General features: G+C 42.0%; 1 protein-coding gene across 6 annotated transcripts in view; it reads right to left on the reverse strand.

Moving 5' to 3' along the window:
* The window catches only part of slc8a1b (solute carrier family 8 member 1b), an 82,863-nt gene that overhangs the window by 15,989 nt on the left and 38,954 nt on the right, over positions 1 to 27,920 (reverse strand). The window contains exon 1 of one of the 6 annotated variants that reach the window (XM_061285067.1): positions 24,338 to 24,496. The exons of the other annotated variants lie outside the window; for them this stretch is intronic. The gene's annotated coding sequence lies outside the window, so the exon portion shown is untranslated. Of the gene's footprint in view, positions 1 to 24,337; positions 24,497 to 27,920 lie in introns of those variants that run through there. 6 annotated transcript variants of the gene reach the window in all.

A 27,920-nucleotide genomic window follows, 5' to 3' on the forward strand; every position in this document is an offset into this window, starting at 1 on the left:
GAAAAGTGAGGAAAAGGCTGGAAAATTAAGAGGAAACAGGAAGTTTGGGATTTCCCACCGTAAAGTGTTCAACTATTATTGGGCAAAAGGAACAGAATGTTTAAGATGTCATAAATCTCATTTTTGATGGTTTTACAATTCAAAAATGAGTCATCCGTAACCCCCCCCCCCCCCCCCCCCCCATATATGAACAAATTAGTCTTGGATTTAAACTTTGCCATAGTACATGTGGGAAATGGCCACATTCCACCAACAATCCAGCCAAATATATTTGCAGCCATATTGTACGACATGCCTTACTATCACTTTAAAAATGCGGTCCAAAACAGACCGTTGTTTTACAAGGTCACGATTCAGCCTCAGGTGGAATTTAATGAGATTAAATGGGAGCACAGAGCCGCCAAACCACCGGGAACGATAATGTTCCTCAAGGCTGGTTTGCTTTTGTAACAAAATTAGGCAAGTTATAATGGGATTTGGTTTGGCTGAATCAGAACTGGCAAGTGGCAGCACAGTTTAGACTTTGAGATCATATAAAAATGCAGAAAGGAGAAGACAAAGATCTTAAGCAAGTTCCCCATCAACAATTCGAATTGCTTTCATGGCCGATAACTAACAAAACACTCGATAAAATCCAGCATGTCTCTCGAATACTATCCAGCGAGCATGTTTATGTGTGTCCTTCCATCTGTGACCATAAACACCCCAGATCCAAATCCATGACAGGGACCATCTGAAAGAACGCTTATAATCTGGCCTAAAAAAATAATTGTCGGTTTGTATACGCGATGATGATACTAAAGCAAACAACAGAATGCATTAAGACAAGATGTTGCGGTTTGGAGCCACTTTAATGGACTTAATCGTCATGGCGGCGGAAGACGTGTAACAGCTCTCTCATTAGCTCATTACGCACACGCAGGTTGATCTATGTGCCGCTTGATTCAAACAAAGCGGACTTTAATCCTGTAAATTACCAGCTCGCGCACAAAGCAGTGGGGATTAACCTATTAGAGGGCGGCCGCGCTCGTTTATAAATGTCCCATAAGAGCAGACGGAGAACCTTCTGGATTGGAGAAGAAGCCAACCACTGACAGACTGCTGCTCTCACGGCAACTGAAGGGATGACGGAGGATGAACAGGTGAGAAATGAACACGTTGGCTACTATTGACAGATATAGATGTCAATTTTAGTAGAGCTGGTAGTGAACGGGTTAAGGAATGAATGGAAGAAGGGATGATGGATTCTGGAAGGATGAAGGACTTACAGTGAAACGATGGATGATAGATGGGAGAAGAAGGGATGACAAATGGAGAAAGGATATGGGAGGCAGATCGGAGGAGGGTGGAATAATGGATTGCGGATAAATGCAGGATTGATAAAGAAAAGGCAAAGGAAAGATGAAGGTCGAGAGGAGAAATGAACAGTTTGTGGACTTGCTCTTAATAGGCAATGAGAACATTTTCGGATAGGAGGACACTTTTGGTTTAAAGGAGATATCGAGGATGGATGGAGGACGTCTGTGATGTATAAAGGAGGTGTCGAGGGGCAATGAATACCATTTAGTGAAGGTAATGGAGGGGGCATGTCAGGGCGAGCCATAATCAAACTATCGTGTACGAGCTTAATCAATTACCCTCGACGTGGATCTTCATGTTGAACGATTAGGATCAAACACAATCACGCTCACTCGTAGCTGTCAATAGAACCGCATCAATATAAACGAAACTAAAAATGCCTCCCGTCCTGTAGATGGCAGCGTTGAGGGTCACTGCAGCGCCATTTGGTGGATCTGGTGGGTCACTGCCCCACTTGCCCTCAATGAGGAATCAAAATCGGAATCTGAACTGAAACGTAAGCGTGTAAAAGTAGTCTCGCTCGTCCGGCGCTAGTGGAAGTACCACGTGGTGGAATCTAGTGAGGTCATGTGGAAAACGGTCAGATCAGGTCGTCGTCCATATTAGTTACGTGGCAAGAAATTACCAATGGGGTGGCGGGCGGGCTATTTTTTTTCCCCCCCTTAAATTCGGGAATGGTGACTTGTCTGTTGAAGCTGGCAGACATTGCACATGACCACATACACATTCCCAGACGGCACACACGCACACACTCATCATCGTGCGGACTGTACGAAAAAAAGATGAGGCGCATATTCTGCACGTGACCAGCGCGTTGGCTTGTGTGTTGTTATGGCGACGGGATATTTGCTCCGCTAACAAGGGCGAACAAGATTGTTTCCAGACCAATGTGCGCGTGTCAAGTCTTTTGCTCACACACAAACACACTAAGTAACACAAACTTGTGCGTATAATATTTGACAGTAGCCCACATTGTTTGCAGTAAGCGTTGTCTAAGCGCCTGCATTCAATCATCTGATCATATATACGATGAAGACAGCGACTCTTTGCTGCCGTGTGCACGCGTCCGCACAAATGTGTGTGTTAAAAGCCATCATTTATTCGATATCCTTGAGATCCACCTTAAGGTCTAAGTACAAGTTGTATGCCAAAGTTGTCCTACTAGTGAAGATAATTTTTTTTCAACGACTCTAGGACAACTCCATTTTACTAGTGAGGCTACTCGACTAGTCGGCAGTAGCTGTAGCGGGGGAAAAAATTATTCGTAAGACAAAGTTTTCTTCTCACTAGTTCCCATTGGGAAAAAGAATGGAGGTCCCATCTTAATTTGATTCCCCGCGGGTGATCCTCACTTTTCCACACTACACTTGATCCTTATCAGGATTGAAGACAGTGGTGCCTTCTTTCATGCATGGCAACACAAACACACGCACAGACACACACTTTGAGGGAATCTGGGCTTGAAAAGGTGCACCCCTGTGTGTTTACATCCCTGACAAATGGTCTCCATCTGGCCGCTCTGAAGCAGCTGAGACGTATCACTTCTCCTTCCTCGCGTCTCTTTTCACACATTAGCACCTTTCGGGTATTTATAGCGATACCTTGTCACTGTATGGAGTGAGGGGAGGGAGGGAAAAAAAAAAAAGAACAATGAAGTTTACTATTGCAATGTGGATTTTATTGCAATCTGTGCGATTGTACTTTTCTGATTGTACTGTTGATTCATTCTGTAAGATCTGTAATCATATGTGCATTGATGTACAGTAATAGAAACGTGTAGGTAAATTAAGTACATTAAATATGTATTCATTGCATTTTAGGGCTGTTAAATGCACTGGATTTTATGACTTGTATGAGGGATAGCAGCATTAAAAATGCAGTGACGCTATTGTTTGTTTATTAAAAGCATTGCGAGCGTTTCAAATGCACTGCGGTGTTTGAAGTAGACGAACAGCATTAATTATGTAGTCCGATAATTACCTTTTATGTGTACGTTATTGCATTCATTTCATATATATATACTCAGTAGCGACTTATATACATATATATGTTTTTTTTCACTTTTTTGGGCATTTTATGGCTGGTGCGACTTGTACTCCGGTGCGACTTATAGTCCAGAAATTACGGTATCTTTATTTATACTACTATCTATAAGTGGGATACAATATTTTTCTTTCCTCTGCTGTTGCGATACTTACAGATTGAATAACGTACTTGTACATGGGGGGGATTTATGATGCACATGAATGTAAACACTCTCCCCAGCACAAAGTCAAGCAGGAAGTTGTAAAGCACAATCATTATTATTATAATACAATTTGATCATGGCAAACCTCGCCCCTCCATGACATATTTGGATCGGAAAAAGCGAGTTTGGGAAGCCAAGGTTTTATTTTAAGTTTGACTCCGTGTGTGTGTGTTCTCAGGCTGCAAGTCACTGTTTGCGCAGAACAGATTTATCGTAGGCTAACTTGTGAACGCAACGACTATATTCTAGTGCACTTGCAGGTCGTATGCGGCCATTTTTTAATCGTGTGTACACATAATTGACTCATAATTTGATTCAGCAAAAAAATGCAGCAGAAGTATTATAACTCACGGCGAAGACTCTTTGTAACTTCCTCTTACAGCCCAGGCTAAACTTGGCTCCTTCCTGACATACAAAGATGTCATCCTCCCAGTTGAATCACTACTACTTTCCTTTTAAGCAAGACTTTGGCGCCACCTATAGGCATTACAGAAAAAGCACAGAAACCGCACAGCTTTTTCAGAGCTAACCACGGAGTGGAAGAACAACCGTACACACTAACAGGAAGTGCGGCATTTGCATTCAAGTGTGCTTTTACAAGCTGATAATGTCGTTAGCCACAGAAGCTAACCGCAACAACATTGTGTCAGTGGCAGGCTAATGAGGTTATACACACACAAACACAAACACACAACACAATGTGGTCTTTTCAGGGGTTAATAAGGAGCATATGAGCTCACGCAAATATTCACACCTGGGAAGCGGCGCTACAGTTGAACTTCCAAATTAATTAAGGCGCGCATTGACGCGCCGCTCCGCTTGTCTCTCGTGTCCGCAGCTGTACGGCGGAGCTCATTTAAACATGGCAGCTGCACAACTTCACACATGAGTGCATTTACACTTTTTTTTTTGATATTCATTGTGTTGTGGGAATCTTTTGTTTATTGTTATGAAACTCCAAGAGATGTCTTTCATTTGCAAGAGAAAGGAATGGCCTTATGGCCTTAAATATTATTATTTTTCCCTCCTGCAAAGGTCTGATTTACAATTCTAATTTATTTTTCTCCTTTGCTTGAAATAAAACGACTTCATTTTAATTGCATTTCGATTCATTTCAATAGGAAACATTTCCTTGAGTTTTGGACGTTTCAAGTTCCAAACGAGCTCACGGAACTCAATGTTTTTCCCAAGAATTTTGCCCTATTTCAGGCAATTTTGACTTTGGAGGTCCTTCAAGATACATAAAAGCCTTATTTTCACAGAGGCTTCTGTTTTGCGCACTGTTTTCCGTCGCTCATACTCGATTTGTGATGCCTGGCAGTCCTGTGAAAATCACATTACGGGACTGCTCGTCTTTATTGGACGGCATAATGAAAAACAGTCGATGGAGTCATAAACAGATGCTACGTCTGTCTCTCTCAAAGTCCCTTTGTGTTATTCCGATTATTTTATTCGGCTCATCCTCATAGGGAGTTTCCCCCTGATGTCTTTTCTATCTTTGTCCCTATCTGAAGTATGGCTTGCAAACCAAATAAGGCCTTTTGGAACATCCCGGGGACTCCCTAACACACACGGACACACACATCGGAAATGTCAGTGGTACGCTTGTAAATCTTGATTGGAAGCACACAAATGTGTGTGTCTGTGTGCGTGTGCACGTGCACACACCGTATAACATGATGATAACTTCCACCGACTTGCCAGGAAGCTGTCGGGCTGTTTTCTAAGTGATGTCCTTATTAGGTATCCTCACCTTTCTGTGTGTGCGTCTTGGTCAATGGGTGTGTGTGTGTGTTTTGTCCAGATGTCGAGCACCTCTGGGTGTGAACAAATGTGTTGATGTAACATCTGGTTGGTGCATAATAAAGTCACATGGTTAATATCTAATTGGACAAAATTTCAATCGTATTCAGCAAGGCGAAAAGGTTGAAGAATAGGCGATTAATCCATTCTATTGATTATTTTTTGGTCAGGGTAATTCTTTGGATGAAGAATATATACCTGTGAATTTTTATTATATTGTCTGTCTACATGAGCTGCTTCACCTTTTGTGTTCAAATATCCATTCCCATGTTTGTTATAATACTATGACATTCATGCTAGTTTCCATAGCCTGTCAATAATGTTTTGCATTCTTTGTTAGCATTAAGCTAGGAGACTCGTCTTAAAGAAATGAATACTCACTAAAGTAACTCCGCAAAATAAGTGCTTGGAGACTGTTAAGACTCATTCCAGGAGACAGTTTACTTAATTTAATTAATCCGGTCAAGGTTGATGAGAGCGGTGCACACACAAACACACCCACACACACACACACACACACACACACACACTACCAATGCGCAGGTTTTAATTGCAATTAGGCCAGCAAACATGCTGTAGGTGAGCAGAGGAGGAGAGCGGTGCCAGATGGCCAGGCTGTGGAACAAAGTCATGTTTGAATGTTTTCATACTAGCTAACCGCTAATGAGCACACACCAAAACAACAAGAGGCCACGTGCTTGCGTGTCTGGATATTCTTACCTAACCAGTGTCAAAACTCCAGCTGCAAGTATCCTGGGTCCCAAACATAACACTCAATTGCGGCAAAGTTTTACAGATGGACTCGAAAAAGGGCCGACATGGATTTGATTTAATGTCAACGAAACATCTCAAAATGCAAACTGGTGGGCGAGATGATGAGAGATATGAGATCAGCTCTCCAGAAGCAATTTAGCCTGCTTTGACGTCATGGCTCCGGAAGCGCCACGTCAAGAGATGTCGAGAGGACATCAATGTCAAGTGGAACGGCTAACTATCGACCGGGATGTGATGTACATGACCGCACTTAGTCACTGACAGAAAAAAAATGACTCGCCAAAACTTTTCCCAAAGCATCCAGTTGTCAAAAAAAAAACGTCTCGCTGAGATCAGCGATTTAAACGCAGGTGCAATTTAGCGCTCGGTCAAACTTGAAGACAGGAATTATTGGGCTGTAAACAAGGCAAGACTGAGCTTTTTTTTTCCCCCCACTCAGTGTGTTTTGTGGTTTCTCAACAAACACAGATAACCCTCCTTCATAAACATGCATTGAGCAAACTCTGGCTGCCGTCTCCCCGGAGACGCAATCGAGTTACACTGCCCGAGGCGACAGATGGAGCTTGTGGTTAGCGCGCCGCGGACGGACAATCACATAGAGGAATGGAATCCAATCGATTAGAATCTCATAGAAGAGATAGCATTTTCCAGCAGCTACCTACAAACAAGTTTGACGCTGAGATGTCGTGATAGGATCAAACTTCGATTGGTTCGAGGGTGTGCTCATAAAGCTTGGATTGTTTGCGCAAAAAACTAAGCGCACGACAGCCAGAGGTAGAAAGATTTTTTTTTTTTTGTCTCGCAATCATGTTTCAATTTTTCAGGAACAAATAAGTACTGAGTATAAATAAATAAAAACATAATAATCGTAATTGCAAAGACAATAAATCAACCTTTGCATTTGCCATTTACATTTCCTGAGAGATAATTTTCAGTGAAAAATGGCAAATGGAAAAAGTCAAAATATCTGCAGAGCAGAGTTTGACATTTCCCGAGCAACCTGAGATTGTGATTAAAATGGAGTCAATCAAAAATCAAAAAGGTTAATTATTATGGCTAAAGGCTTCTATATTATGCTAATTAAACCTCGATCCTCAATGTGGTTTATGCAAATGAGTCTCGGCTCCGACAAGCGATTGGGAGAAAAAAAAAAGACGCGCCTTTGAAATGCAGTTTAACATAACGCTCGCGTTTGGGATGCTAGCAAAGGTTGTCGAGGTTAAAACGAGGTGAATTGTTCTGAAGTCAAATTTATCCTTTGTCTTCAAGGTTCAACGAGGTCAGCGATGGGACATTGATTGACTTGCATCACCTGCTTCCTGTTCCTGCACGCTTCCACTCACTAACGCAGGCTCAGCAGCACGTCACCTCAAATCATGCTCGACAAAAGACGAATGAAAAGTGAATTTCGAATTTTCCTTTGAGCTTGCGACGGGCCATTCTTTCCCTCGGCTGCCGTGGATAATAGATGAGCTTCTCTATTGATCAGAAATAGTCTTTCTCCTTTTATTGATCTCTCGGCGGCAAGCGGAGTGGCTTCTCCATCGAGCGGGCCGACTTCAGTAAGAGGCTGACGGGGGATTAGCCGACTTTCATTGCCTTCTGAATTCACATTAATGCGGTGAACCGGAGGATTTTCCTCCCAAACGGATTTTACACACAATGCATAAGAGATGAGACAGCACATTGTGGATTAGAAATACGCTCCAAAATATGGTAATGCTTAAAATATGGCATGAATTATTATTATTATTATTATTATCATCATTGAATGAAATCAAACTACCGTTTTTCCATGTATAATGCGCAAAATGTAAATAATTTATTGTCCTTCAATAATCTTTTTTCTGAAATAATTTCACGTTTATGGACTTAAGTAGGAGTCAAAATTTAGGTGCGTATTATACATGGGTACATGCTTTTTTCCAGCATCAACATGCCATTTTTAGGGTGCGTATTATACACGGGGGCGCATTATACATGGAAAAAAACGGTAAGTCAAAAATATTAAAACTTCCTGTAAGATTATTTTTTTTTACAAGTTAGCATTCGGCAGAGCCATTATGAGAGTAATGCGATGATTTTTTTTTTAAATGTCAAAAGAAGAACGTCAAAAGATATTTTTCGTAAACAGACTCCTCAATTCATAGCCCTCGAAATTTGCTCCACTTGGAAATTTTTAATTTAAGGCACCGTTGTCAGGTCAGCGTCTCACCAGAATAACGTCCAGTAAGAGTAACAGTCAGCATCCTCATTACATGACAGTGACGGAAGCCGCTTGTGACAAACGCTCCGCTCACTTCACCCCCAAGTCAACAGACACCTGTCAATCAGCCCGTCGTGGCTGGAGACGAGCTGGCCCCAATCGGAGTTGCGTGATGCCTTGTACCGCTTGACATGCCGATGACATCATGCTAAGAAAACACTGCCGCAACTCATGTCCGTTTTTGTTAGCTGTCGCGTGCCACAACGACAAATCATTCTAATCGTTCTTTCAAGTTGACAGAGCAGAAATTGGATATTTACGATTGAGTCGCTGAAATTCCAACCATTTTCACCACTTTTATTTTAAAAAAGGTATTTAATCGATTAGCAAAGACTAATTTATTCATACGCTAATTAGCTAGTATTATGCAACATGGCCGAGACATCTTTCTGGCAATTCTGTCTTTAAGTGAGCACCAAAAACTTTTGCTCCAGTGGCTCGGGTGACCTGAAAGAAACTCCCTGTTTGAAAAAGAACCTTCTGTTTATTTGTTTTGCCTCTATTTTTACAGAAGGACCGCGGGCGGTGGCAGCTGGAAACTTTACTTGCGTGCGGAAGAATCTTTCTAAGGGAAGCTTATTGGATGCTAGGTACAACTAAGGTGGGCAAGCTGAGTGAATGGAGGGGGGGGGTTGCAGGTGTCCACTTTTCTGATTGTGTGAGCAATGGTTTCATCTTTGTTTTTTGTTTCATTAGCTCCTCCAAAATTATCCTGTCCCATCTGCTCTCAGACCTCAGCTTCACCCCCATCGCTTCTACCGCCACCACCGACACGCTACCTCTCATTTCTCCCAGCCACAACCCCCCCGGCTCTCATCCCTGACACGCAGAGGTGCGCTAAATTGCTGCAGTCATTGTAAAATAAAAAAAGAAAAAGGAAAAAAAAAAGCATCCCGGATGTCCACCCCCCCCCAGAGCCAATTTAAAGTGCAGGGCTGACTTGCTGAGTCATGGTTAGCCATAATTTGCCCTTTTCATGTGAAACTAAATATAAAAGCATGAGGTAAAAGATGTCAACATTTAATTATTATTTTTTTTTTAAATAGAACATCACACTTGTCCAGGGGTTATTTGAATAATGTTGCTAACCAAAACAGCAGCACCGAGAGCCATGTCAACAATCTCTCAGGTAATTTAGAACATCTTGTATGAAAGATCATTTACAGGCTGCTACACGACCAAATCCTGCCACGCCGGCACGTTCTTCAGTTTCAATTTGGAGTTTTACTTTTTATTTCCTGCCAGTTCCCCAATAAAGCCCGCAGACAAGTTTAGGAACAGAAAGTAGCAAACCTAAAGGATGATATTTCTCCCTGGAGGAAGTTCAATTTCCTCCAAATAATATGTACTGCGGAAAGTCAGTGATGTGAAGCCAAGATTTTGTTTTCTTCAGCGAGATTGTTTATCTATGGAAATATACCACGTGATCTAGATTCAAATCGTGAAATTCCCGTCTAAATTATTCATGATTCTATATCTCTGAAAAGAATTAATTAGAAAGCAAATCCATTCAAGACTGACAACAGAATTGAATGAAAACCAATCGGCGTGCTGATTTCAAACTGAGTTACATGCATAATAATCGGAATTCCGCTGTGCAATAGCCAGAACAAACAGGTGGTCCCCCAGCGGGGCGGCGAGCTCGGCAAAGGTCTCCACTGCCAGGACGCAGCGACTGATGGGGTGTGCGGGGAGTGTTAGACCATTAGCATGGCAAAAGGTGCCGCTAATTGACTGGAAAATTACATTCTCGGAGCAAAGTGTCGAAGTCGCTATGTGGTGATGGAATGTGTGAGTCGTAAAGTTCACATGCAGTATGGATAGAAAGACCAGATGTTTTTTTTGCCTCAACTCTGTGTTTCAGCGCTAGCTTCGGCAGCTAGCCGCCATCGCTCGGTGGCCATCTTGACTCCGAAAGCCCGTCCGCAAGTACGAGAACGGCGAAATCCGATAAGACCTTTGAAATCAAGATTCCCATTGGTCTGATAGCGTCCAGTAAGTCCAGACATGATGTCATTGATCGGTCACCAATAAAGCCAAGGCCGTTTTCATGTCACATTAGACGCTATCGATCGCCTTTCTGACCCGCCACTCGCTCACTAGTTGTTTTATTTTCAGGCCTGGGAGCTTATTCAGCAAGCGCGTGACACGTAGATCTATTTAAGAGCTAATCGTGCTTTGCTTGCATTTGTACCGTAATTGATACTGTTGATGGAGCTCGCTGTGCGATAAATGTAACCAAACACGTTGACCTCCACAAGACGTTTAAAAACCCTCAAAGGGACTTTAACGAGGACTGGTGTAATTTCACACCTTTTACCATTTTGAACGACAAACCGAAACATCCGTGATCACGAAGCCTCTTTCAATATCTCGACGTTTTGACTGGAACAAGCGCCAAGTCACCATGTGGTCATTTAAGCGGCACTCAACATGATTGTCTCGAAAACAAAAATGAACATCCGGCAAAGTGAATTGCACTTTCCAGCTCATTTTTTTTTCTGATCAACTTGAACAGGAAGGACAAACCACCTCGACTGCCCTTTTAACAGCACTTTGTCAGGATGGAGCTCGGCAAGAGAGACCCAAAATTAAACAGTGATTTAATTTCATGCAAGACTGCACTCGCGTTGCAAACAAATAGCGAGTACTTTTGTTGCCGCTTATGTAAAATCTAGCGGTCAATATGGAGGACGTTGGAGAGGTGGCGGTAAGGTTGAAAAGTCAGGGCAAGAAAGAATGAACAATTTGTGCTAACCTGACACCAAAAGTTGAGCCGTTATTTTGAAAATCAACAAAACGCGAATACAGCGCAACTACTCGGCGACAAAGCAAGCTTGGGATTTTGCCATGGTGATCCAGACAGTTTGCAACCTTTTACACACGCCAGCTTTCATTGACATTTACACAGCTCTAGTTCAGATTGCCGCAGGCTAAAGTTGCTAACTGCCAAAATATACAGTACACTAACAGACACCGTGCTGCGCTATTAGTAGATGACTGCTGTCAATGCAAAAAGGATTTACAAAGTTAGGGGCTCAACAAACATACCGTAATTTTCGGACTATAAGTCGCACCGGAGTATAAGTCGCACCAGCCATAAAATGCCCAAAAAAGTGAAAAAAAAAACAACATATATATGTATATAAGTCGCCCCTGAGTATAAGTCGCCCCCCCCCCCCAAACTATGAAAAAAAACGCGACTTATAGTCCGGAAATTACGGTATATTTCTTCCAACTGTAACCATATCGGGATAGGCTTTAAAACGGATTAATTAAAACCTCAGACAGCAATCGATTGTGCACAATCGATTGGTTTTTAATCATGTCTGGAAGCAGGGAGGTAAAAAAAAGGTAAGTGCACAACTTCAGTCTCAGTTCAAATGGATGACACGGGGTTGAAATCAGGAGCCCAGAACATAACACAAAAAATAGGCAAGAAAATAACGCCACAAACAAATCACTGAATCCTTGAATCTTAATTGAAATATACTATGAATGGCGCTGATTACATCCACGCACCCATTTCATCATCGGCCTCCGACATGGAAATAAACACACTTCTTGTCAAAGAGCAAATTATAAACGGTCAAATCAAAATAAAGCTTTCACTGGAATTTTGTTGATTCCTCCAGGGCGGCCGCCTACGCACATCATACATGTGCACAAGCACACGGATGGATGCCGGGAAACTGCTGGAGAGAGAAAGAACAGCGCGGAAAGATGGAGGCGGGATAGAGACAGTCTGTTACCGCGACGGCCGGATAAATGAAATCACCGGCTTGCTGTATCGATCGCCTAACAGGACGCTGGGCTGGAAGTGCGTCCGCCTGAGAGCCACTTGAAAGTGACTTCTGGACAAGCTGCTTTCCTGACGTGGTTGATGAAATTGCTAGCTTGTAGCCTGTTAGCTTAAATGTAACTGAACAACCAATGAAAACATGTTTAGTCATTCAACCAAGTATCCAACTTCACTTGAAAACAGTCCACTTTTTAGTTTAGCATACATAGCTTGTGCTAATTTAGCACCGTTTCACATTTTAAAACGCCATCTGGTTTATTGTACATCGATTTGAGTTGAACAGGCGGCAAGTCTATCGGATGATAGTGTCAAACAACACCTCTGGCCCTGCCATGCAATTTCCTTCCCGGCTTCTTATCCAATATGCGACGTGAATATTTTAGCGGCAATGCCTGTTCGCACAGCAGCTTTCCTTGAAATTGTTACATATTAATTATTGTCACGGCGAGCTCTTTACATATTTGCACACCGCTGCGTCACACTCAATAAGGCAATGCTCCTCTTACTAGATGTTGTCATTCTCTTTCTTCGAGACTCTTTTCAACCCCAATCTGTCATGAGTGATTTCGTTTGGGTTTTCCCTTGAAGAATGTTGTCTGTTAAGGAAAAGCATCAAATTGGCTTCCTTGAAACTCTTTGTGCTTGCATGAAAAGGAGGATAACTGTCTCAATGTATTTTACGTGCACTGTTTGCAGAACTATAGGAAAGAAACGACATTACGAAATTACTGACGATCATGAAATTGATTAAAAAAAATGGAGCACAATTGCGGCAAATTCCTACTTTTGTTTGAAATTTTTTTATTTTAGTCAAGAAAACATAAATGGCCCAAAAATGTAACCCTAATAAAAGTTAAGGCCACCTCAAGACTTTGGTCATACAACATTTTCTTGTCTTTTTTAGCGTCCCAAAATGTTTCTGCAGAACATGGCAGATTGAGAAAAGTCCCACTGGAAAATTAAGCCTTGAACTCAGCAGCAAACTCTGCCTTTGTGTGTGTTTGCACAAATGCGTGCGCTTACTTCTTTTCCACTCATTTATAAATGACCAAGTGTCCCCCCCCCCCCCACCACACACTTATGCACACAAAGACATAAAACAGGCTAAAAATAGCAGCCCCGCGCATGTGTGTACGTGCGTGTGTGCTGCCGTCCACATCTGTCATGTTAAAGCTAAAAGTTAGCCTAAACATGGAAACTTTTTACTTCCCTGCGTGTCTGAGTGTGTGGAATTACACACGCATATGCACACACTGTGGCAGAACAAACGGAAAGATGCTCGCCACATAGCTCGACGGTGAAGTGATGCGGCAGGCGGCCTAGTGTGTGTTTAACTGCATCGGCTTGAAGGCATACTGGATTTTAGCGGTGTGTGTGGATGCTTTGTGTGTGTGGCGATATAATATTAATGCTCCCTGATGGAGCGTTGCACCACTTCCTCATCAAAGCGGAGGGAACAAGACTCTTTAACATAGAGCATAACAAAACACTTAACGGGCTAGGCCCTCTGTGTTAGCATACAATGGGCGGGAATTGCAGAATTATGCCAGATTATAGCATATATAATTCAGTATATACTCTGTAGACTGACAAAAAGGTTGAGTGTCAGTATTTTCTTTTGTAAAATTTTGATTTCTTTTGTCTTGCAGTGATGTGATTTTTTTTTTCAATGCGAAATTTTGTGGGTATGTCTATATATTAAAAAAAAAGCCTGAATAAATAATAATAAATAATAATAATAAATCTGTAAAACAAGTGGCATTTTTAGGTCCATTTAAATATTTCTGTCCACGATATCACAATACTGCTGTTACTTTTTTTTTTTTTACCCGTCATCATCTCATTGCTGCTGACTCGTGAAATATATGACATTTTGCACGTGGCCAACACTGGTGATTATTACTCGACGGTGAAGTCGGTCAGAACAGGCTCGGATGCGAGGTTAAGGAAGGCTGTCAGGTGCGTTGCTTATCAAGCAACAACAGCGCATTGCCAGCGGGCATGCGTGCACCATGTGTGTGCAGATAATGCTGCTTCAAAGCTGCGAAGCCGAGACAGACTCCGCTGGTGTGATATCGTGACACTCTGTGCACTCATATTGCCGCATTAGTGTGTGTTTGACGTACACTTTATGGCGGTATGATGCTTGTGTGTGTGTGAGCCTGAAGTCATGGAAATTATGTAGCCAGTTTACACTGCTCCTCTAAACAATGACGAATTGACAGTGAGTGTGTTTGTGTGTTTTTGTGTACGCGTGTGTGGGAAGGGGGCTGGGTCAAGAGGGCTGATGAAAAACGTGCAAAAAGAGAAAAGAGTGGTGATGTAAGGGGAAACTTTTTATCAGCTCTGTCTGCCCTTTCTTGGCTGGAAAATGATGCAAAATCAAGTGTGTGTGTGTCTTTAGTCAGCAGGACCAGAGTCAAAAGAAGCCCAAGTGGCATTTTCCCATTTTCCATGCATGCAACATCACTTGAAGCAAACAGCGGGTCAACATCTGCAAATGTCTTTGGAAATCGGAAAATCAGGTGATCTTGAACGCATCGTGCAATGCTGGCCAATCAGAGAGAAGCGTGTTTGATGGGGAATGGAAGACGCAACCAAAAAGCCTTCAGCCTTTCACGTGAAGGCAATGTTTTACGATGGATGGTCTAAAAATTGACCTTGACTATTGTCAGATTTTTCTTTTATTATCATTTTTTGAAATTTCTCCATAGACAAAACACAAACTTTAATCGTGTCTAATAGACGTCCATTACATTCCACCAAGTGGTGATTTTTATGAGCTATAAAATAAGAAATGCATTGCTTTCAGGTTCCTGATCAAGAACCTTCCAGAAGTGTTTTATGCCACATCACCACCAATCACATTTTACATCTCCAACTTGTCTTTCTGGACATGCTTGCTCTTGCCCAAGCCCACCACGGCTCGGGTCCGCAACAGACCGCCAATCACACTGCCGGCCAATTAGAAGTGGGTTGCCTTGGTTACCGGTGCACACGCTGGCACTCTCGCTTCTCACCTCCGACAGCTTCCGCCTACTCAAACGATGGAATGAGGAACGGGTGAACGAAATACAAGATTGCACGACTTTGATTCCAGCATTTTTGTTGTTGTCGCATTTTGAAGTGAGTTTGTTTGACGAATGCAATCACAGTAAAAAAAAAAAAAAAACACGGAGGGCCGCACACACCCAGGGTCACCTCGGAGGAGCGATCAATTAAATCTCAGAGAAAGGGCATTCCTCTCAGGCAGGAGGAGGTGTTGCCGGAATTGAGGGGCTTAAACCAGACGAGCAGCAATTGTGGAAAGGATGGAGAATGGAAGGAGAAAACACGGGGAATCAAGCAGATGGCGGATAATGAAATGAAAGCCAAGTGTGGAACTAAATGGAGGCAGGGGGCCCATGAATCAAAGCGCCCAACACCTTCATAGCTGTTCCACTCTTGCGTATCTCTGAGTTTTTTGCACGACATCACTTTTATCTCGCCAGAAAATTAAGCAAAGTGATGGAAGATGCTGGCAAAAAGAGAACTAACAATGCACATGTTAGAAAGAGCATTTTTTGGGGTTACTGCTATGGGCTGGAAAGTGGAAATCCAGTTTGATGACTCGGCATAAAAGATCAAACTAATAAGTCAGCCACACAAGGTCAGAGCTGGACCAAATATGTTGTGTGATGAAGGTCTCGCCCCTGAAAAGATTCATAGCACCAAGGATAAATACGTTCCCATTCCTGGGAAAGAGCTACAGCCTTGAGTTACGGCCTTGAATTTGTCGCGCTCATTTTACAATTTTTTTCCCCCCGACATGAATCCCAATGCCATCATTTTTCAAAGTAAAGTCACTGTGAGATTTGAGATGGGCTATTTATATATGTTGAATTGTCTGTCTACATATTTTGCTGCACTGTTGGCGGGCACATTGTTTAGCATTAAGCTAGCAGGCTGAAAAGCATACTCAAATATTATATAAAGCAACATCAGCCAAAAGACGGCTGGCATAGATGTCAGCGTGGATTTCCGCGACAGACAGAGAAAAAAAACGGTTTACCCGACCATCGCTGTGTTAGGAGGCAATTTAAGGATCCGATTACCGTAATTTTCGGACTATGAGTCGCGTTTTTCTTCATAGTTTGGGTGGGGGGTGACTTATACTCAGGAGCAACTCATATACATATATATGTTTTTTTTTTCACTTTTTTAGGCATTTTATGGCTGGTGCGACTTATACTCCGGTGCGACTTATAGTCCGAAAATGACGGTACATCAAAAACACAGCTAACAACAAAAACAATGTACTGCTTCATTTAGCTTACGGGCCTTTTCAGGTTTTTCTGATGGTGTGCCTGATGAGCACAGTTGCAACGTGTCCATCACACCAAAACAAGAAATTTGAATGTTTTTCTTCTTCAAGTGAAAAAGAAAGAAGGATAGCAAATGCTGTGACTCGGGTGACGTGTGAAGGCGCGAGGAGGTCCTGCCACACCGCCTCCACCACCATCTTTAATTCAACTGATGATTTATATTTCATACGGACTCGCGGGTGAGTGAGCGCGTTTTGATGTTTGGGAGAGAACAGAAAGAAGCAAGAGGATTTTTAGTGGAGTTGCCACCTCACTGACTAAAGCTTCCACGTACTGTACGGGAAATGAAATGGAACGGAAATAAACCGTTTTTGTAATTAAAGACATTTAGAAAAAATTGGACGTATGATTTTGATGTCTATAGAGATGATTTGATTTCTCGAACTGATCTCTCAAAATTTTTAATTTCCAGAATGAATAGTTAGTAGATTTAAGTCAACAGGATATGCACGTTTAAAATATAACAGGAAGTTTTGCAATTTTTGGTATGAGTTCCTGAATTGTGGTGAATGTGTCTTGTGTCACCCTTATCATGAATTTAGAACTTCTCCATCTGATTTGAAAAACCACAGTCGGGTAGTTTTTCAGTCATTCATATCATTAGCTTATTTCCCATTTTTAGTTCACAATGTTAGCAAAAGCTGGAACACGTTGCTAACGCTTACTTACTTAACCCTCCAAGTTGACATGAGCTCAGACAGACATAAGTGGAATCTATGGACCTGCTAATAAACGTTTCACCGAGGGAATCTCTGAAGTGACGACGGGAATGTCATCCTGATTCATGACCTCCTTGTTCTGTCGCTATCCCTCATTTCCCCCCCCCCTATTCTAACATCTATTCTCAGTTCACCGGCCTTTTGAAGCCGTACACACTCAAAGTCAAAGCTACAGTAGAACAGAACACCCGAGTTCTGATAATCAAATGCCTTGATTATCCTTGAAATGATGATGATTATGATGACGAAGAGCAGAGTCGCGATTACGATCCACGATGTCCGAGCTTTTGTATCCTCGGCGGAGTCCTTCCCCCAGCTCCCTCCGCACAACCTAATCGCTATCGATCGCTCCCTCCCAGCCTTCCTCCCTCCCGCTCTCCTCATCCTCTTTTCATTTCCTGTTTCCCCCCTATCGCCAACTCGGGATCGCCTGGATTTCTCGCTTTCCATTCCACGCCAAGCTGGCTGTCTTTTCCCCTGCTCGTGACCGATTGTTCCAGTCGTCACCTTGTGTTTTATTTTGATGATCAGATCTTATGTTTTCTCTTTCTGACCTTCTGGCGGTTGCACAAAACACGTTCTACTGTTTCATAAATGAGAAATTGTGTCTGTGGGTTTTTTAGTAAAATAACACTTGAGACTTTTATTGTCCTCAAAAAGGAGACATAAGACTTGAATCTGCCATTCAAAAGTCTGAAATGCTTTTCACCAGTAAGTGAAAAATAGCTTTGGGGGATGAGTTCTAGATAAATTTTACGAGTGCTACTGAGGCAACTTCTTTGGGTGAAGCACACATTTTAGCAAACAAGATTTTACCAAGAATTAAAAGCTTTGAAAATGACCGAAGAAACAGTTCCAAGAGGGACTTTGTGTCTTGTCTGAAGAGAATCTTTTGGGTACAGTGCTTTCCTTCAAGTGTGGAATAACACATCAGATCAGTGACAGTGTTATTATTGCCTGCAGATCATCACATAATCCTCGCGTAAACCTCCGCGACTGTTACGTCAGAGGGGAAAAAAAACACCCTGTTGATGTTTCTTGGAGGAGAAGATTAAGAAAGTTCACATCTGGCAGACTGAAAAATAGAAGGATAGGAAGCAAAAACCCAGACAATGCTGAAACGCGATGAGTTGTCTTCCTTTCGACTCTTAACCTGACGGACCCATCTGGTTCTGGGAGAGCTACTCGAGCTTTAACGATCGAACGTGGGCGGGCGCCCTGACCCCGGAGCACATCTGTCGCACTTTGAACGATTCAAGTCACTAAGACAAGTACAAACCTGTAGAGTACAGCTTGTTGTTAGATTGTGGAGTGTGCTAGCGGAAATAGCTAACGTTGCACAAAATGCCCACTTCAAACCAAAATGAGAGATTTTTTTGCGTCTTTTCGAGCATGGTGTCTTAAGATATTTTGCTAATGTTGCTAATAAAACTAACTTTGGGGGATGCATTTTTAAAACAGTTGATTTTGGAAGTGATCCAAAGCACGCAAAAATGTCTCCTCTTTTTTTTGTGGGTCAACTCGTGATCGACTTGCCGACCAAATTTCATGTCACCGAGTCAAACTAGCGTCGGGATCAACATTTTCAGAATACTCAACGATACTACTAAGCTCATTTTCAGGAGTAAAGCTACCAACGTCCTATCTACACTACTTTAAATGTAATTTTTTTTACCAGGTTGAATAGAACTGCAAAATATAGCAGGGCTTTTTTTTCCCAAAATGACAAGCCACACTTGGAGTCTTAATCAATAAATGAACGGCAATGAATGCATCACATTGTGCGTGCCAGTTAAAAATAAGTGTCGTCAAATGACTGCTATGTAGCGTGCTGATAAATACATGACAGAATGTTCCCACAATATTCAGCCCAAATACAAAACTAATTAAAACCAAGGACAAACATAAACATGAATGCATTTTGTGGCATGAAAAGCGGTGAAGGAGAACATTTGGCCTATACAAACATGCACTCGACTTCATTCTGGGTTATTTATGTACGTCTTTGTGCCTATGAGACAGACACACACATGCGCGCACACATTCTGGGGATATGCGCTCTTTCAAGCCATTCAATTACACAAATTGCTTCGCTTCGGCCACGCTCGGTTAGTTTCGGCTATGGGGTAATGGCACATGTTTGCAAACATGTCACACACTCATCCACGCAAGCACAAACACATGCACAGTCACATGGCAGACTTTGTCTGGTGTCCCGAGTGTTAAGTTGAGAGGAAAAGGCCGACTCAGCACAGTAATTCAGCATTTTGCAGCATTGGCGTTGCGGCGGGGGCTTAGCTGGGTAGCTCTGGATTTTCAGCAGATTGGATTACCTTTACCAAAAGTTGGGTAAATTATTTTGACCCAACAGTAAATCTAATGTGACATTTGTAGAAGTATTTTACTTTAATTTAGGATTTTTTTCTTACAGTACGGTTTCCTCCCTACATGTGGAGATACTGCCAACTACTGGCCTGGCATGCACACTACAGCCTCAAACCACCATCAATGAGAGATTGGTCACCAGGTTTATTCAAACAAATGGGGGTGGGAAAAAAAAACACCTCTCTTAGTCGTCACGGCAACAATGTAGCGAGCGACCTTCTACTTTTTTCGGGCTAAAGACACACACGGAGGTAATCAAAACCTCTTTCGACAAGATCATCATATATATTTCAGCGGCAAAGGCTCTTTTGAAAAGTTTCAGTCTTCCGCCACGGGAGGCTGAATTTTAATGTCAAAGCTCGGGGTAACGACGCGGCCGTCTCCCTTGGCAACAGCGGCCAACGCAAACGTATTCTCTGGTGCTTTTGTTCGCCTTTCCAGTCGCTGCCAAATCCTCAATCTTTGTCGGAAATGCTTGCATTCGCAGCAGGTCTCGCACATGGCAGAGTAATTTATGGACGAGGAAATCAAACTTTAAAATTCACCCTTTGTTTTTCAGAGAAAAGGGAGAGCGGAACTTCACACTCAGCTTGGGCTTTGATGAAAATCAAAAGTTCTTTTCAGGGGGATAAAAAACACTGTGGTGAGGCGACTTCTTTCAAATGTCAGGAAGATTAGAAGGATCGCGGAGAAGGTCCGCTGATGAGATGAAAGAGTGAAGGTGAAGTGTTTTAGGGGGGAAGAGGACAGAGATGACGAAATGACATTCTGCGAGTGAATCAAGACTGTGAAATATGATAAAAATATCTCCTGATATCAGGTACAGCGATCCACCGGAAATTGGGTCTTCAATTATAATGGGACGCACTAAATCGTCTCAAGGACCCATGCCGGAAATTGAACAGGAAGTCGGCCATTTTGATTTGAAGTTGCGGTCGAAAGATGTTCAAGCAGCCAATAGAGATGTTTGATGTAAACATGGCATCACAAAATATGTTTTCATCGGTTGTTAGGCTACTACACGCTCTTTTTACTTGGGAGCAGTGTCGTCGATTTTTCAATTACGCGGCTTACATGTCGCAGTCGCCCTTGGCTAGAACTCTCTCTCACTTTCCCTTAATAGCCTTGAGCATATGCTTAGAACGAAGCCCTGGTCTCAGCAGGCGGTTCTTTTTGGAAGTCAGCGTCGGCAGATGATTAGCAAAGATAATGTCGAGATGGAACAGAGAAGGGGAAAACGATAGCCGAAGTCATCCTCGGCTGCTTTTTCTCTCCTTTGATTGGATTGCACAAGTGCGAGAAAGAGCAAAAGTTTTATTGAAGGTCCCAAAAGTCGATTAATTCATCAGAGGGAGAAGACTCAAGTAGCCTAATAATAAGCAGGTCGCTTTCAGAAAGGAGACTGCGTGTGCGTTATTAATAAGTACGCTAAGTAGGTCAGACATTGTGGAATTGGCCTTCTTCAGATTATTAATTTTTTTGTTACAAGAGTAGATACTGTGCTCACGACGGGAGACTAAGACGCTTAAGCGGCTTTAACACCTTCCCTCATTAAACTTTGCTGTTAGCGGCTACGCTACGTAGCGACGTGTGTTTGTGTACTGCTAAAACACCCCTGAGAATTAGCCCGCTAGAGGTCAAAGCACAATAGACGGAGGAGTCAGTGTGTGCGCCTTCACGCCGAGATAACGTATTACCGCAGATTTGTATTCATTTCACAAAGATGTACTTAAACTCTGACATGGAGCCAACCGCCGTGCTCGAACACTCATCGGTCCAAAGCGTACAGTGTCGAAAACGCGGTACACACGAACTCCGCTAAGTCGACTGATGAAACCCAAAAAATATTTCCCTGTTCTAGATCCAGTGAGCGTAGAAAAGATCGCAGGTAGCGGCTATTCTATTATTACCCGCCTGAACCAGGACAGCGCAAGTAGGGAATGGAAGCAGGCCGGAGTCCTCTGGGAAACACGTCGCCAACCTTGCCTTTTTTTAAATCCCCAAAAGCAACCCGCTGGGAAAATGAAGGGGGGCTGACCGGTGGGAATAGAAACGAGAAGGTCTGCTCAGCCTCTGAGAAAATCTGTGACCTCACCGCATGCCAGAGAAGGAACGCTTCAACGTCACTCGTCCGTCGTTGGAGTTTTGCATAGGGCGGGACGCGACCAAATTTAGCCGATTGAAAAGGGCGAGTTATTGGGGCAATGCGACTGAGAAGATGGAGTTGGAAGGAAACTCCAAGATGTTCATTTTTGCTTTTATAAATGTATGCCTATAGGGGGCATATAAGTAACAAATGTGATTTTAGGAAATGTTTGTTTGAAGAACCCCTGGAAATAGTCAACAAAATGGCCGCTCTAATTGCAGACGTGTTTTTATTGGCCATGGCTTCTTCAGACATTTTGGGGTGTCTACTCATAATAGACTTGCTTATCGAATTTCAGGTTGCTAAGTGAAACTGACTGCGTGGGCTGAATGTTCTGCCTTAAACCGCATGTTCAGACTCTAATGAAAATGGATGAACTGCCATCCTACTTGAATGCGTGTGTTTGTGTGTGTGTGTGTTGTGACAGATGTCCTTCCATGCTGCTTCCCAGCAGAGGAACAAGCTTAAAGTTCACTGGGGAACGCCTCTTGACATTCAACCTCTGACACGAGACAAAGTGCTGGTGAGACAACAAAAAGGCCGCGCACAAAATGCAACGTACACAAAATGCACGCACTTAAATACCTTAGTCTTACATTTATTGATATATAGTAGTGCCAAAAAAATGACATCGTTCTGACCTTTTCCAGCCCTCTGCTGGTTTCTAAATAACGACAGGAAGCAGCCTCCACAAAACAATCTTCCAAATGCTATTCATAAAGACCAAAAGTTCAATTTACATGCCTGGAAGGCAGAGAAAGATCTCGGTGGGTCATCATTGTGAATTTTCATCAGGGCGGACCCGCGGGGGACACTTCACCATGCACCTAGCTGCCTTGTGGGTTTAATGTAATAGTCTGCTTGGAGAGCTGAGCGAAACTCATCAAGTGGCCAGCCGAGAGGCCCGGCTGCGACCTCCTGACCGCCTTTATGAGGAAAAAAAAAAATGGTGGCGGAATGTCCCGGGAAACAAACTCATTAAACGCGAGTAATGACTTATCCCGGGCTAGAGAGTCGTCGAGATGGAAGGTGATAGAAGCCGCACCGTAGAATGATATATAAGCGAGCTGGAATACGGCCTTCGAAAAAAGAGTATTCTGTTATCGCTGTGGGGATTAGGAGTTAGTTTAAAAAGCACCTTGGAAAAATTCAGAAAACAATTATTATGCAGTCACACACACGGCCTTCGTTGTAATGGGGTAAACAAAGAAATCGATGAGTGTGTGTGTGTGCGTGGACAATGAGTAATGTGTGTCAGTGTGCATGGCCTGCTGCCGTATCTGATAACCCATGATGAAGTAGGAAGGCCCGATCGATAACACACACACACACACACACTGTACAGTGGTTCTCAAAACCGGCTTGGATTTCGCCTGAAAATTTGCAATAAATATAATATATTTAAAAAAAAAAAAGGAAACAAATGTAATGTGGGAATTTATTGGTCCTCCCTTCCCAACTTTTTAATTGCAATGATATTTTGGGGTACACAAGCTTGTCATGTTTAAAATAATAAGGGGGGGGGAGTCCTTAGAAAAAAAAAAATCTTCCCTCTAAGTTGGAGAAACTATACAGTTTATACACATACACACATACCAGTGGAACTTCCCTTTTTTTTTTTTTTTTTTTTAATCTTCGCGAATGGAAACATTCCTGCGAGAGTCCCCGGAGACAAAGTGAGAGTTGGAGGGCAGGAAAGGGGTGAAGAGAGTCGAGGGAAATACAAGTCTGTGCGGCTCGGCTTGAGACAGAACCTTTAACACTGCCCCTAAATTCAACCTTTTCTCCATGTTGCCATTCTTTGGACAAAGACACCAAAACGTAACGCTAACACCAAATTTAGCCGATTTTAATTGAGAGGCGGGACAGATGGGACCGTGTGTCAAGTGCGTGAAAATGGAAAACTGGATGATGTTTAACACCCAACTATCATCAGCATTTAATGATCAGGTTGCAGGAATCATAGTTACACTGATTAAGAGGAAGATTTTTTATTTTATTTTTATTTTGCCATAAGTGGACTTGTTGAAAATATACTTCCAGTAAAAACTATCTGCAATTAGTTTGGATTCAACTTTAATTGGACTGCACTTTAAAATGCAGGAGAGATGACTTTTCAAAATGTCAATTTAGAGAGCTCCTGGTCAACAAGTTGTGCTTTTACATTCTAATTAAATCTGAAAAAGACTTGAGTCTACCTTTTAGAGTTTTTTTTTTTTTTTTTAAACTGCTTCCAGGTGCCCACCAACAGCAAACAACATGGCTGAATGCGAATGAAGTGGACCATCATGAAAATATGTTAGATTGCGTTTGAGGCTTCACACACACAATTAACTGTACTATTTTTTTTCTTAATTAAACCAGAAAGACATGGTCTGATTGTCAAGGAAGAAACAGAAACCTGGTATGGAGTTGTTATTAACCGCTTTGATAAATGGAGTCTTGTATATTTTGTCTTTTTAATTTCATACCTGATTTGTTGGCAGGCACCGAGCGATTCAAAGAGGCCGTCCCTAATGGTGACCCCGGTGCTTGAGGCTAAGAGCGCTACTTGAGTGTGAGGTGTCTAAGAAGAGCTCACTTAAGATGACTGACCTCCGTTGACAACGGCTGTTATTGACCCACTAGAAATTTCTCACACACAGCGAGCACACCCTGAACGCGTTTGTGCTTGTTTATGTGTGTCGTGGGCGTGAGCTTGGATTGAAAAAAAAAAAAAAAACATTTCTGGGATACTTTTTGTGCTTAAAGTGCTGCACACTTTTAATGAAAGTATTCGCAAGATGAAATTTAATTGTTTTTTTTAGAATGGTACACGTTAATCGGAAGCCGCTCTGACTTTCCAAAATGTTGGTGACCCTTGTTGTAAATAGTCACACCAAACGGGAAGTGTGTACTTAAGAGCTCCAGCGCCAATCCAGACATGAACGGGAGAAAGGCTCATCACAGCTTTAATTACATATTCGACTCACTCCCTGCCTCTCTCCTCCTCTTGGCTCCAGTTTACGACCAGACGTTTGTCACTTGGCCATCTTCCTTGCGGCTTTCTCTCTCTCTCTCGGTTTCCCTCTGGGTGAAGCAATGGAAATAAGACCGTGGCTCTTTCCATTTCCCCTCACACCCCCTCCTCCCGCCTTCCCCGGTTAATGCCGAGACGGCGAACGAGCGAGCCGAGGTATCGGGAGTGGACGAAGGATTGGCGAACTTTTTTCCCATTCTGGCAAAAGTACCGTATTTTCCGGACTATAAGGCGCACCGGACTATAAGGCGCACCTTCAATGAATGGCCCATTTAAAAATTTTGTCCTTATATAAGGCGCACCGGACTATAAGGCGCACCATTAATCCATTATGTCAGATTTTTAATCCAAATCAAATCATTCTCCATTTTATCTTTTTTATTTCAACTTCAGACGCAACAAGTTACTTTATAATCACTAAATAATGATCCATAGTCTTATTGATTCATGATTCATAGTCTTCAGCGGGCCACTTATGATTGATTTCATGACACAATGCTTCGGGCCAGTTTAAATTTAGGAATTTGGTCCATATATAAGGCGCACCGGACTATAAGGCGCACTGTCTGCTTTTGAGAAAAGGTTTTTAGGTGCGCCTTATAGTCCGGAAAATACGGTACCTATTCATGTAGTTCTATCAAACTTTGAGCTTGGTGTATTTCTGTGTGTGTGTGTTTGAATCAGTCTACGTCAGCGCTTGCTGCCGATCTCTTCTCCACAGGTGTGCAGATCAACACTTTCACAAATAGAGCCGACAGACGCTTTCACCCCACAGCGGGGTTCCTACCGCACACTGATTGTCCTCTGCGGGCCCTTTGCACCGGAAGCGTGATTGCAACCATTTAAAGTTGAAAGTCAACTTAAAGTTAAAAGTTACAATGTATTATGACCAAGAGGCTAACCAATATTGAATCAAAGTTCAGAAACAGAAAGTGGAACTGCCTCATATTGCAGCCAAATGACTCGGTAAACAAACACAGTGCGGCTCAGCTTCTTACTAGCTAGCATCATGGCAATGTTTTTAGCAGTATAGCAGCTCTTCAGATTGAGCCAAAACAGAAGACTATCAAACCAGTGATGTCGCACTTTTTATTTTGTAGCCATCCAGCGAGTCCCCCTTAAAGGGAATCAAACCGTGACCGTTCAAAAAAGGTATACGTGCGCGCTAAGCTTTAACATCATTAGGCTTCTTTCATCTCTTGCTTGTGCTTTCATTGTAATTTCCTCCCACTCGCCAGCAATCTGGACTAATATTACGGCAGAAGACGCCCACGGTAGGAAAAAGAAGAAAAAAAAAAACATCCCCGGTTGATTGAAGGGAGACCGGAGACCAACTGGTGCTTTAATATTTGACTAAAACGCTTCGGGGGCTCGCTTGTAATATGGCGTCGCCACTTTGATGCACTTGTAAGATGTGCCGGAGCGATTGTGTGAGTGTCCCAGACTGACTTTTTATGCGTCTAATGGCGGCGTATGCCAAGAGACTATAAGACTATAAGGCAAACATTCAAATTACTCTAATCTCACGCACTAGCCAGCCATATATATATATATATATATATATATATATATATATATATATATATATATATATATATATATATATATATATATATATATAGATAGATATAGATATATAGATAGATATAGATATATAGATATATAGATATATAGATATATAGATATATAGATATATAGATATATAGATATATAGATATATAGATATATAGATATATAGATATATAGAGATATAGATATAGAGAGATATAGAGATATAGAGATATAGAGATAGAGAGATAGAGAGATATAGAGATAGAGAGATAGAGAGATAGAGAGATAGAGAGATAGAGAGATAGAGAGATATACGTAGAGATATAGAGATATACGTAGAGATAGAGAGATATACGTAGAGATAGAGAGATAGATAGATAGATAGATAGATAGATAGATAGATAGATAGATAGATAGATAGATAGATAGATAGATAGATAGATAGATAGATAGATAGATAGATAGATAGATAGATAGATAGATAGATAGATAGATAGATAGATAGATAGATAGATAGATAGATAGATAGATAGATAGATAGATAGATAGATAGATAGATAGATAGATAGATAGATAGATAGATAGATAGATAGATAGATAGATAGATAGATAGATAGATAGATAGATAGATAGATAGATAGATAGATAGATAGATAGATAGATAGATAGATAGATAGATAGATAGATAGATAGATAGATAGATAGATAGATAGATAGATAGATAGATAGATAGATAGATAGATAGATAGATAGATAGATAGATAGATAGATAGATAGATAGATAGATAGATAAAATGGGGAAATAATTATTACAAATACACAAGTGGACGAGCAGATGAAAAGGAAAATGTATGTCACGTTCAAAGAGACGGCCGCGGCAATGAGCGCATAGCGATGAAAGGCGTCGAGTATCCCTGAGAGAAAATTAGCGGGAGGTTGAAGGAACATCATTTGGATGTGGATTTACGAGAGGGGAGGAAGAGGTAGAGCAAGAAGACGGCCCCAGGCCTTTCTCTTTAGCTTCCTCCTCATTCTCCACCTCATCATGGGAGTCTGTTAGAAAAGGATGATAACCTACAGTATAGCCGCTACTAGTTTAATTGTGTGAATATGCAAATCATATTTTCAATATCTAGTTTTACCCTTTCCACATGCTTTCAATGCATTGATCAAAACAGACTTCAATCTATTAAGACACTTTTTAACGTTAGTGCCTGTTCTCATCCTTTTATTGTAAAAAAAAAAAATCATGCAACATAACCTCGAGGGAATGTAAAAAAAAAAGACTCACGAGTTCTCCTGGTATGACTAATTCAGCAATTTTGCAGGATCCCTGCATGAAAGAAGCTTAAGTTACATGACTATGCTTTTTTTATTCAGTGTTGTTTTCAAAGCAAACACTTCCAGTTTTTTTTTACTTTAAGTTGAGAAAGGGGAAGCTGTCAGCGGTTGGGTTAGTTCAGTCTAGCTTCTGGCCCGACGAT

Source organism: Syngnathus typhle, linkage group LG8, assembly GCF_033458585.1.
Source record: "Syngnathus typhle isolate RoL2023-S1 ecotype Sweden linkage group LG8, RoL_Styp_1.0, whole genome shotgun sequence".
In the NCBI taxonomy this organism is placed as follows: Eukaryota; Metazoa; Chordata; class Actinopteri; order Syngnathiformes; family Syngnathidae; genus Syngnathus; species Syngnathus typhle.